Source organism: Homarus americanus, unplaced genomic scaffold, assembly GCF_018991925.1.
Source record: "Homarus americanus isolate GMGI-L3 unplaced genomic scaffold, GMGI_Hamer_2.0 scaffold57980, whole genome shotgun sequence".
In the NCBI taxonomy this organism is placed as follows: Eukaryota; Metazoa; Arthropoda; class Malacostraca; order Decapoda; family Nephropidae; genus Homarus; species Homarus americanus.
The window spans coordinates 1,510,147-1,521,802 of record NW_024716703.1 but is presented as its reverse complement, the minus strand read 5'-3'; the positions used below and the strand labels follow the sequence as shown (position 1 = coordinate 1,521,802).

Sequence of the window (11,656 nt, the reverse complement as noted above, 5' to 3'; positions counted from 1 at the left end):
ACTCCCTACCCCTAGCTTGAAAAAAAAGATATTCAAAGTTTTCCTTGATAGACACTTTAAATTTTTAGGACGTGTGTGCGTGTGCGTGTGCTTGCGTGTGCGTGTGCGTGCGTGTGTGTGTGTGTGTGTGTGTGTGTGTGTGTGTGAGAAAATTCCCGATATATAAAAAATTATAAAATTCCTTAATATTTATAAACAAATTAAGAGTTATGGATAAAAATAAAATACGTAAAATGGAGTTCGGGTTTTATGGACGTAATGGTGAAGTCGGGATATGTACCCCTCCACACACACTCTCCCTCCCTTCCTTCCTCCTTCCCTCCTTTCATCACTCCTTCCTTCCCCTCACTTCCTCCCTCATTCCCTCTCTCCTTCCCTCCCTCCCTCTCCTTCCTTCCCACCCTCCCTCCTTCTCTCCTTCCATTCTTGTTTTCTCCTTCCCTTAGTCCCTCACTCCTTCCCTCCTTCCTTTTCTCCCTCCCTCCCTCCTTCCCTCCGTCATTGCCTCTCTCTCTCTCTCTCCGCCTACTCTTTCTCCTCTCTCCTCCTTCCTTCCTTCCTCCACCTTCCTTCCCTCCTTCCTCAATCCCTCCTCCGCCCCATCCATAAAAATAAAGTAAAAATATAAATTATCCTAAAATTTACTTAACATATAATGGATACAACTTCCCCCCTAGAAAAACAAACAAACACAAACAAACAAACAAAAAATAAAACAAACCAAGAGACCAACTATATAAATCAAACAAAAACACTTAAAAAATTTATCAGTGTAAACAACAAATCACGAAATTTAAAACCAAAATTACGAAATTTATTTTTTTGTGAATCAATTTGTTTCCTTTAAAATGGTACAAAATGTTTTACCGTAGAGAGAGAGAGAGAGAGAGAGAGAGAGAGAGAGAGAGAGTAATGTGTAGTCTGAGACAGTTTCGCTGGGGTATGTTTCAAGTGACGCCTACAAATTGCCAAGATATTTTCTCGTGTGTGTGTGTGTGTGTGTGTGTGTGTGTGTGTGTGCGCGTGTGTGTGTGTGTGCGCGTGTGTGTTTGTGTGTGTGTGTGTGTGTATGTGTTTTGCAGATGTATTTTTTCTCTACCACAATAGTTCCCTCCCAGATTCTCACCAGTTCCTACGGCTTAACTTTTTTCATTAACTGGACAAGCGAAATGTATCTAACTGACTCTTAATTTACGACACAAAAATTGGTTCTTGAACATAATTACGTTATAAAATTGTCCTCCTCCCAACTACAACTGGTACTGTGAAATTGTATGTAACTGTATCATCCAAGTTAGAGGACTTGGTTGGGTTAGGTTAGGTTATATATATATTCTCGGAGTTCACAATTTCTGAACAATACATTAGTGGAGTTTTAAAACTGTTTTTTTTTATCAGACAGGAGGGAGGGGGGGGGGTGATGGGAAGGGTGAGGAGAGTGAGAATATTTTTTTTAATGCTCAGGAGAGGATATAAATTACTTCACTAATGGCAAGAGAAACTCCTCCTCCTCTTCCTCCTCCTCCTCTTCCTCCTCCTCCTCCTCTTCCTCCTCCTCCTCTTCTTCCTCCTCCTCCCCCTCCTCCTTGCGTGATTGTGTGTTTACTGTTATTATTTTGTTTTTTATTGGTTGATATCGGTGGCCTCTCTCTCTCTCTCTCTCTCTCTCTCTCTCTCTCTCTCTCTCTCTCTCAAACTTAAGCTGAGTATGTAAAGTAAGGATCTAAGCTGAATATACAGTATAAGCTCAGGATCTCTACTGTATGTTTAAGCTGAATATATAAGCTGTGGTTCTATTCTCAATGTTTAAGCTGAATATATAAGCTGTTGTTCTATTCTCAATGTTTAAGCTGAATATTTATGCTAGGGATCATAGGGTCTAAGCTGAATGTCTAAGCTGGGGATTTAAGCTGAGTATCTAACTGACGACTGACAAACACCCACACGACCTGACACAACACCCACTGGCAGGTTAGGGAATAATAATAAGGATTAGTATAGTATTAGAGGTGTTAATTGTAGGGGTGAATATTTTTGTATATATACTTGGTCTGACGTCATGTTTTAATGGTCCTCTGACGTCATGTTTTAATGGTCCTCTGACGTCATGTTTTAATGGTCCTCTGACGTCATGTTTTAATGGTCCTCTGACGTCATGTTTTAATGGTCCTCTGACGTCATGTTTTAATGGTCCTCTGACGTCATGTTTTAATGGTCCTCTGACGTCATGTTTGTGAGATAGTGATAAAAATAGAGATAAAGAGACGAACGGTAAAGAGAGCATGATGGTGTGGTGAAGAGAATGGGAGAGAGAGAGAGAGAGATTGTGTTTTAATATAAGATATAACCTTTGGATAATTCAGATGTTTTATTTAGTTGTTATGGTATCAGAGGTGAGCTACGGACTTACCTAAACGTTTGTCCGTCTGTGTGTCTTCTCTATCGTCTCCAGGTGTTCATTCGTCCGTACAAGTGTTCTAAGCTTTCATCCGTCCGTCCATGCATCCGTCTGTACAAGTCTGCCCGAACAAGCTTGTGTTTGTATGGGTGTCTATGGAACTTTGTGTGTATGTGTTAGCCCGACTGCATAACGAGGCAGACAAGCACCAACGTCGGAAAGACGTTGCCGCCACCCCTCCCGCACTAGATGTAGCCCACCCCCTACACGTGCCACATCTGTGATTGTTTCCATAGAACCAACTTGGTGTACCTGTACAGGAACTGGAGGTGGCGGCGAGGATTGCCGAGAGCCCGACTGGGCATGTGGTGGTGGTAGCGACGGTGAGGGTTCAGTTGAGTAAGAGGTGGTGGTGCTGGTGAGAGACAGCGGGGGTCCGGGTGGGCAGGAGATGGTGGTGACTGTGTGGCAGGGCCGGCAACAACCTTGTTCCAAGAACGGTAGGGAGAGGGAGGGAGGGGAGAAAGGATGGGTGGTAGGGGGGATGGTAGAGGAGAGGAGATCAATGGGAAATCCTTGGTGGATGGAAGAGGCGGTGGTGGATAGGAGTGAGGTTTGGTTGACAGGGGTTTCGTCAGAGATGAGGGCGGTGGTACAAGGTAAGTTTTCCCCGGGCGAGTGCCAGGACGCTGTGGGCAATTGGCATTCCAGGCGTGGTGACTGCCATGGCAATTGACACACCGTGGAATAACTGGGATTTTGTTCTGAATTTTCGATTTGCATTCCACTGTTTCGTGAGGACCTGCACAGAAACCGCAGGCGACCATCCTCGTGCACTCCCAGGTGCGGTGTTTCCACGATTGGCAACGACCACAGATTTTCGGGGTTCCGATAAATCGGTCGAGAGGACAGTTGTGAATTGGTCCTACATTCACCTTCGGGGGGAGGGGGCCCACCCACCAGCCGATGAGTTCGTTGGATGGACGTTTGGAGACCGGGTTGATGCGGCGTTCCATGTCCAGTAGTTGTGGGAGAAGAGGGCGAAGATCGTCGATAGGGATCTCCCAGGGTACGTGGCGAACCATTACCTTGGTACGACGAGTTTCTGGGGTGATGATGGTGAACTTCAGCATCACCTCCCCCTGGGGAGCAGGAAAGCCCACCTGAGTGAGCAGGCGTACCGTCTCGTCCATTTGTGTGGTGACTATCACGGCTGTGGGACCTCGGCGGAGGCGAAGTGTTGAGTCCTGAAGTGGAGAGCAGTGACGGAAGAACCAGGTCGTCCGTGTGCTCAGAGGCAAGTCCCGAGGGAAGGCGAGACGACGAAGGCGCGACGGGGCAGGGAGACAAAGGGAATCCCCTATGTCCATCGTCGGCGGAGGGTCGGTCATTGAGCCACATGTAGGCTCACTTGGGGACCCTGATGACAGGAGTCCACCCTCTACAGCCCCAGAAGGGGTGCAAGGGGGAGCCGTGGCCCCTGCTGGAGACCCTAACTTCTGAGGTTTCTGCTTCTTCTTTGACGTGTCTTCAAGAAGAAAGTCGTCAGCATCACTGTCACCTACTGCCGCCGTTTCCAACGAATGGGAGCGTTTAACGGCGGGCATAGGGCACGTTGGCAACACTGCAGTCAGGTGGAGTGGTAATGACGTCACTGCTACGCCACACTATCACATTGCGCATGCGCAAACTTGAAAAACTTTGCTCAGAGGGATCGGGTGGTAGGACCAGATGTTTTATCCCCAAAAATGACAAAGTCCGAAAGTAAAATAAAAATATATGCCACTGTGCTGATAACTGAGTCTTACTATAGTTGTCTGCACAGGCTGGGATTGGTAGACTCGCTGAATTCGTCAGAAATACGAATTTTAAGGAGCAGTCTCTTACAGCCTTTGTTGACACTACGCACGCATGCGCGTTCCGTGATATCCTTAATAACTCATATCATTGTATCATAGCTGGATGCTCGTCATACTCGATTCCGAGTGACAGCAAAGTAGTAGTAGTAGTAGTAGCAGCTCTGAGGCAACAGTCACTGAATGCCTCATAGATCTGCGGCTCAACTAACTCAACACAGCTAGAGTAACTACTTTTGCATTAGGATATTTAATTTAAGGTAATAAAATAGCGGCGAAGGTGTGACTATTGGGGGAAGCTGGAGGCCAATAAAAAAAGTAGTAGTAGAAGTAATAATAATACTGTAATATAATAATAATAATAATAATAATAATAATAATAATAATAATAATAATTAACGGTTAATTGAAAAGGTTCTGCAGCCCGAAGGCTGAAAATATACATTAGACAAAAATGACTTATTACATACAAAGACATGGGGTGGGTGGGTCGTTTAACAAAAGCTTTCATTACTGAAAGGAGAAGGAACATGAATTGAACATGCAAATTATTATAGTTTGCAGTTGATCGCCTGGGCTGGTCTCTTGCCATACTGTGTGAGGTCACGTAGTCCACGTGGTTCAGTAACTCGTCCGTAGGTGTTGACATGAAGGACCTCACGTGGTTATAGAGACATCGGGTGGTGTGGTGTTCACGTGGTTCAGTAACTCGTCCGTAGGTTTTGACATGAAGGATCTCACGTGGTCATGGAGACATCGGGTGGTGTGGTGTTCACGTGGTGCAGTAACTCGAGCGTGTGTGTGTGTGTGTGTGTGTGTGTGTAACCCAACAAGATCCCAGACGTGTTTCATAATCTCCACACCTTTCCCTCGGCTCCCAGTTGCCATGTTGTCTCCAAGGTGACGGGAGCCCTCGACCCGTATACCGTCAGCTGGGTGTTGTTACTCATGAACTGATTTTAAGAATAATGTCGAGATGTCATGTTAAATTCAGATATAAATTCTTAACAACATAATATCGTTGATTCTTCCCTCCATTAAAGCTTTATGGGCGACCAATAAACAAACAATTCCTTACGTTATTTTATGAGTACAAGAATTTTTAAATCACCTGAAAATTAGACACACGAACTTACTATACCTGAAGCTTACCCTAACATAACCTAATCTACCACCCAGGTAGCATTAAAGTGGGTAATTCTTCGTGTGAAAAACGGCCTCAGTAGATGGTGCTGAAGAACCATAAATGTTAAAATACATAATTATTACGAAGACAAACAACACTATCAAGCATTTCTAAGATATCATTAAATAATAGTCAACGCCGGTGAGGAGGCATTAGGCCTAGCGAGACAGTAGGAGGCTGTGTGAGTCTCATCATCCTGCTCTAGGTTATCCGGGTGACAATAGACGCCATCCCCGGTGTATCAGAACCCAGACTACTACAAGACACATGTCCGTCCGGGGCTCACAGCTAATCCATCATGCTAAGGCAGGGAGAGAGGGGAGGGGGACAAGGCGGATATATCCTCCACCCTGCAGTTCCACGTTCCCCTTCTACCAAGTCCCTTAAATTGATACATAAGTCAGATTTCACGATCAGCTTATATTAGCGCGAGCGAGAGAGTAGTGACGACGTGTTGGTTTATCATTATAGACGTCTTGTAAGTGCGTCGATGCTCCTTTGTTTAGGTGTGTTATAGAGAAGGCTTGGTTGGTGTTGCGATCCTCCTTTGTTTTGGTGAATTATTGAGGAGGTTTCGGTGTGCTACTGAGGAGATTTGGAGTTGTGATGCTCCTTTGTTTTGATATGGTATAGCGTTTTGGATTATCACGATGTTCTTTTTTATGTTAAATAAATCGGTTTCCGAGTATTAGAAAGGTGGTTTGAAATATTGCGGGGTGCTCTGCTATTTTCATTAGACTCTTGTATTGTAACGTAGGTCATATAATTTATAGTTTATAATATACTATGATATAATATTGCTTTTATTTCCTACATAACATATTTATATTTTCTTATGACATTCCTGCGTCGGGATGCTCTTTTGTTTTTTGTTTTTTTCCCTTTCCAAGGTTTTGTAATATTCAGGTGACCTTTGGATGATCCTGTACCAGAGAGCTTTTGACATTACGGTATTTTTTTGTTCATTGTTTTCACAAATCCCTAGATCTTATCCTACGTCATCTTACTCGTTTCCTCCATTACTAGCATTAGTTGAAATGACGACCCAGCCAGCACGCTCCCACCAGTACATGCAAGATTCATACCCGCTCGATGCTCCACTGTTTTACCGACTTCAAGAATTTATAGTGCCGAGCGAGTGTTTGGTTTCTGACCTTATGAATTAAGAGGAAGCGACCGTAAAATAATAGTTACGGGTCTTTTGTGACGTCAGAGGGTCTAGTGATCGATCAACACTGCAGAACATTGTCCCCGTGCAATTCTTTGTCTGAAATATGTAAACAAAATATGAAAGGAATTTAATAAAGATATTGACGGTCCTACACCCACTCTAAAGACTATAGGATTTCGATATATTGTACATAAACACAGAGAAAACGCTGTGTCATGATTTTAGGTTAGTTTAAGATAAGTTAGGTTAGGTTAATTTAGGTGAATTTAGGTTAATTTAAGGTAAGTTAGGTTAGGTTAATTTAGGTTAGTTTAAGATAGGTTAGATTAGATTAGATTAGGTTAGGTTAATTTAGGTTAGTTTAAGATAGGTTTGATTAGATTAGGTTAGGTTAATTTAGGTTAGTTTAAGATAGGTTAGGTTAGATTAGGTTAGGTTAATTTAGGTTAGTTTAAGATAGATTAGATTAGATTAGGTTAGGTTAATTTAGCTTAGTTTAAGATAGGGTAGATTAATGTATGTTAGGTTAAGTTAATTTACGTTAATTTAGATTGGGTTAATTTAATTTCGGGAAGGTTAGGCCACGTTAATTTATGGTTAGGTTAATTATATATTACATCAGCTTAGGTTTGGTTAGATTAATTAAATATATACAGGTTTGCTTTGATTAGGTTAAATTAATTATTGTAGTATAGACTGTGTGTGTGTGTGCGCGCGCCATTAACTGATCGTCCTACGTTACCTCACCTCGTTATCTCAACTCTCCATATATTTAAGTAATTTGTAATTTATTCATATAGTCCTAAAGTGACTCCTTAACTCATTTACATAAACCTATTTTCATAAATGTTAATATATACATAATTACTAAATTATATGTTATTAATTTACTCACAAATCAGGTACGAATAATTAGTTTTATTTTGAACTAACACCTGGATATTTACCTGATTAACATATATAACTTACCTGTAATTATTATATCAGGTGTAATTAATAAGGTATATAGATTATACTACAGAGGCTAATATATTTGTATATTTATGGATGATTTTTATCTATATTTAATCTATCTATCTATCTATCTCTCTCTCTCTCTCTCTCTCTCTCTCTCTCTCTCTCTCTCTCTCTCTCTGACACTTCTTTGCCATATACTCTTGTTTTTCTTTTACTCTTCCTCATTCCTTCCTTGCTACCTCCTCCTCCTCTTCTCCCTTTCTCTCTTCCTCTTCACATCATTCGTTTATACTCCCCCTACTACCTTCTCTTCCCCCTCTTCTCCCGTTCTCTCCTCTCTCGGTCTCCTATTCTTTTTCCTCTCTTTCCTTCCTCATACCCTCTCTTCTCTCACCCGTTTATTCCTTCATCTCTCTTCCCTTTTCTCTTACTATCCTCTCTTTCCTTTCTCTTCCCCTCCCTTGTCTTCTTCTTCCTCTCTTTCATATACTCACCTCCCTTTTTTCCCTTTTTATTCTCCCCTCCCTCTTCCTTCCTGCCTTCCCGCTCCCCTCCCCTTCCCTCCCCTTCTTTTGTTTACCTTTCTAAGCCTCTATTCATCAACCCTTTCCTCTCGTCATTATCATCATCTTTATTATCTTCATTATCAAGTCCTTGGTTCTCAAATTATTATTATTATTATTATTATTATTATTATTATTATTATTATTATTATTATTATTATTATTATTATTATTATTATTATTATTATTATTATTATTGTTGTTGTTGTTGTTGTTGTTGTTGTTGTTGTCGTTGCGGTTTTCACACTAATGACCAACGCTTATAAGAGACATTAATCCCTATTTCATTAGCCTGTTAGGGTGGTGTTCAACCTCTGCACCGTGGGAATTTCGTCTCTCCTTGGGCATTCCGGAGCGTCAGGGCAAGAGAGTTATATATGGCCTTTCATTTCAAAGTAGTGAAAATATCCGAGAAGGTGAGATGAGAAATATATATAGTGAAAGTCCGATTGGTTCAGAGTATGTTGGTGCTTCAAGAAACAGTGTGATTTTCTTTTGAGGTGATTGAAGATATAGAAATTTCTCTTGGTTTAAAAGAATGGATAGGACATTCTTTTGATTTGAAGAAAAACAAAAGACTTTCATTTGGGTTTAGAAAAGGTAATACTTTCTCTCGTGTGGATTTTAGTGCTTTCTCCTGAGGTAAAGAAAAATGTATAACTTTTCCTGAGGTAAAGAAAAGTTTAGAAGTTTAGAACCATCTTTTAGGTCGAAGAAGACAGATTAACTGTCTTTTGGATTGATGAACAGTAGAAGTTATTTTTCAGGTAAAAGGCCACGACTTAAGAGCTTCTAGAAAGTAGAATGGAAAGTCCAACATGTTACTTCTTATAAGTGAAAGTTTAATTCGTTTCTGTGTATAAATTATAACGAGGAGAAAGTAGAAAAGAAAGTCTCAAAATCAAACGAGAGGGAGAGAGAGAGAGAGAGAGAGAGAGAGAGACAAGTAGGTCTTGACCCAGGTGGCGTTAGGGTGTTGCATCTTCAGATGAAATAAACTGGAGTGCATAATCATCACGTGATCCAAATTCAGTAACATGTATGAATCGCGAAATAAAGACGGTGGTTGGGGGATGGGGATCAAATTTTCAGCGCCCTTGTGTTCCTACCAGTAATATACGTGTAGATCCGAAGGGAAATTGGATCATAAGTAGGACGTAAATGAGATGGATTGAAATCACTCAGGAGCCGAATTTGTAGTAATATTTATAGTTCAAATTATTACCTAGGCTGGCAAAACCTAGGTAGGGTTCTTGTATTGGCTTATGTCTATGATAGCCATTGGTGAGGGATAGCTTAGTGGTGGTATGGGCCCTCTATTATACCCAGCCTCTGTGTCATGTGTTAGTGAAGGACTTACACTAAGGACTGGAAACAGAGTCAGCATTAATTACCTTTTGGGGGGATGGATTACACATGTGATGGCTGTTTTGGTAACACTTATTGTTTTAATTAAGTTCTGGAACTCTTTAAGTGGCTGGGCTTGATGTAAACACTTCTTGGTATTTTCTGTTTATTATTGAAGCAGGTATACACACAGGTACAATCTGAGAGAATATATTGTGGGTGTCTCCAGGGAAGTGTTGTGAATATCACTTTGAGATAACACTTGAGTTAAGTGCCTGGCTTCCCTGTCTAATGGTAGTAAGTGAACTGCCCTTTCTGGGTGTAAGAGAGCGAGCCCGTTGTTTGCTAAATCAGCTGACCCTCACTCGACCTTTGAGAGAGATGCAAGCCAAGTTATCTAGGTCTTTAATAACATGGTGACTCATTTGGTGAATAACTTGGTGAATAACTTGGTGTTCTTCATTCGGGTGAATATTTATATAAAGCAAAGGTGCTGTTACACACACACACTTGACAAGTTTCTAAGATGCAGGAATAGCACTGAAGAATATAGTAATTCTCAGTTGTACAGTTAAGTGAGGTCAGAGTAGGCTAAATTTCTGATGCACTCCTTTATTACAGATGGAAGGTGGGATACCATCAGGTCCACATTGTTTGCTTTCTATATGGTGAAAAGCAGAAGACCCAAGGTAAAATATTTTACTGAAGGAAGTCGTAACAGCCATCAGGGATTGAATTTCAGGAAACATGGAATCTACTAGACTGGTTTTATCTTCGGCTTTGTAGGCAGCTGTGAGATCAGGGTAGATATTTCATGACCTTAAATATCTTCTGTTCGTGGATTGACATATGAAGTGCACCAAACGGACAGATATGACGTCATCGATTGCAATGTGATGTCAGAGTCGGTTATCAAATGGACTAGTGTGAATCAGACTCAACTGAGAGGATAAATAGAAAGAACAGATCGGAGTTGTAATGTTTATTTTGATAATAGTGGTGAGTGTTGGTTAGTTGTGCCAGGCCTCACCAAGCCTCTGTCGTCAGCTGGCTCCATGTGTGTCTGTGAACAGGAATATATTGGTTAATTTTTCTCTTGGTAAATCCTATAACACTTGAAGAAAAACATCCAAATAACATGTTTATATAAATGAGTTCTAGTTAACATTATTCTCACACCAACAACCAGTTACTTCAGTGTGTAGCCCACCTTAAGTAATTTGACCCACCTTAGGACCCACTGACCGACCTCCTCCTAGACCCACCTAGGATATCAACCCACTAACACCACCTATACCCACCTAGCACACTGACCCATTAACCCACCTCCCACTAAACCCACTAACCCACCATCTTGAATACTGACCCACTAACCCACCTCCCCCTAAACCTACTAACCCACCAACCCAACTAAGGAACCATCTAGGACACTGACCCACTAACCCACCAAAGGAACCATCTAGGACACTGACCCGCTAACCCACCTCCTCCTAAACCCACTAACCCACCTAAGGAACCATCTAGGACACTGACCCACTGACCCACTACCACCACCTACACCCACCTTGGACACTAACCTACTAACCCACCTCCTCCTAAACCCACTAACCCACCTAAGGAACCATCTAGGACACTGACCCACCTCCTCCTACACCCACCTAGGACACTGACCCACTAACACCACCTACACCCACCTAGGACACTAACCTACTAACCCACCTCCTCCTAAACCCACTAACCCACCTAAAACACCATCTAGGACACTTGCCAACTAACCCACTTTCTCTTAGACCCACAACCCATCTCCTCCTAGACCCACTAACCCACCTCCAAGACCTACCTAGGACACTGACCCACTAAACCCACCTCCTCCTCGAGCCACTAACCCACCTCCTAGATCCACCTAGGGTCACTGGCTGGCCCACCAAGGATGGCGTCTCGGCCTGGCTGCCACATACATATTTATTACCCTAGGGACGTGGGCTGCTGTCCCTCAGTAGGTTAGTGTGTGGGGCGCACCGTCTGCTTACTGCCGCACCGTCTGCTTACTGCCGCACCGTCTGCTTACTGCCGCACCGTCTGCTTACTGCCGCACCGTTTGCTTACTGCTGCACCGTCTGCTTACTGCACCGTCTGCTTACTGCTGCCGTCTGCTGCACCGTCTGCTTACTGCTGCAC

General features: G+C 42.4%; 1 long non-coding RNA gene across 1 annotated transcript; it reads right to left on the bottom strand.

Moving 5' to 3' along the window:
* Positions 1 to 10,445: 10,445 nt before the first annotated feature.
* LOC121858433 lies at positions 10,446 to 11,627 on the bottom strand. Its single transcript, XR_006087433.1, has 2 exons — positions 11,369 to 11,627; positions 10,446 to 10,541 (listed from the first exon to the last, which is right to left on the bottom strand). It is a non-coding gene; the product is annotated as an uncharacterized LOC121858433 (long non-coding RNA).
* Positions 11,628 to 11,656: the final 29 nt, after the last annotated feature.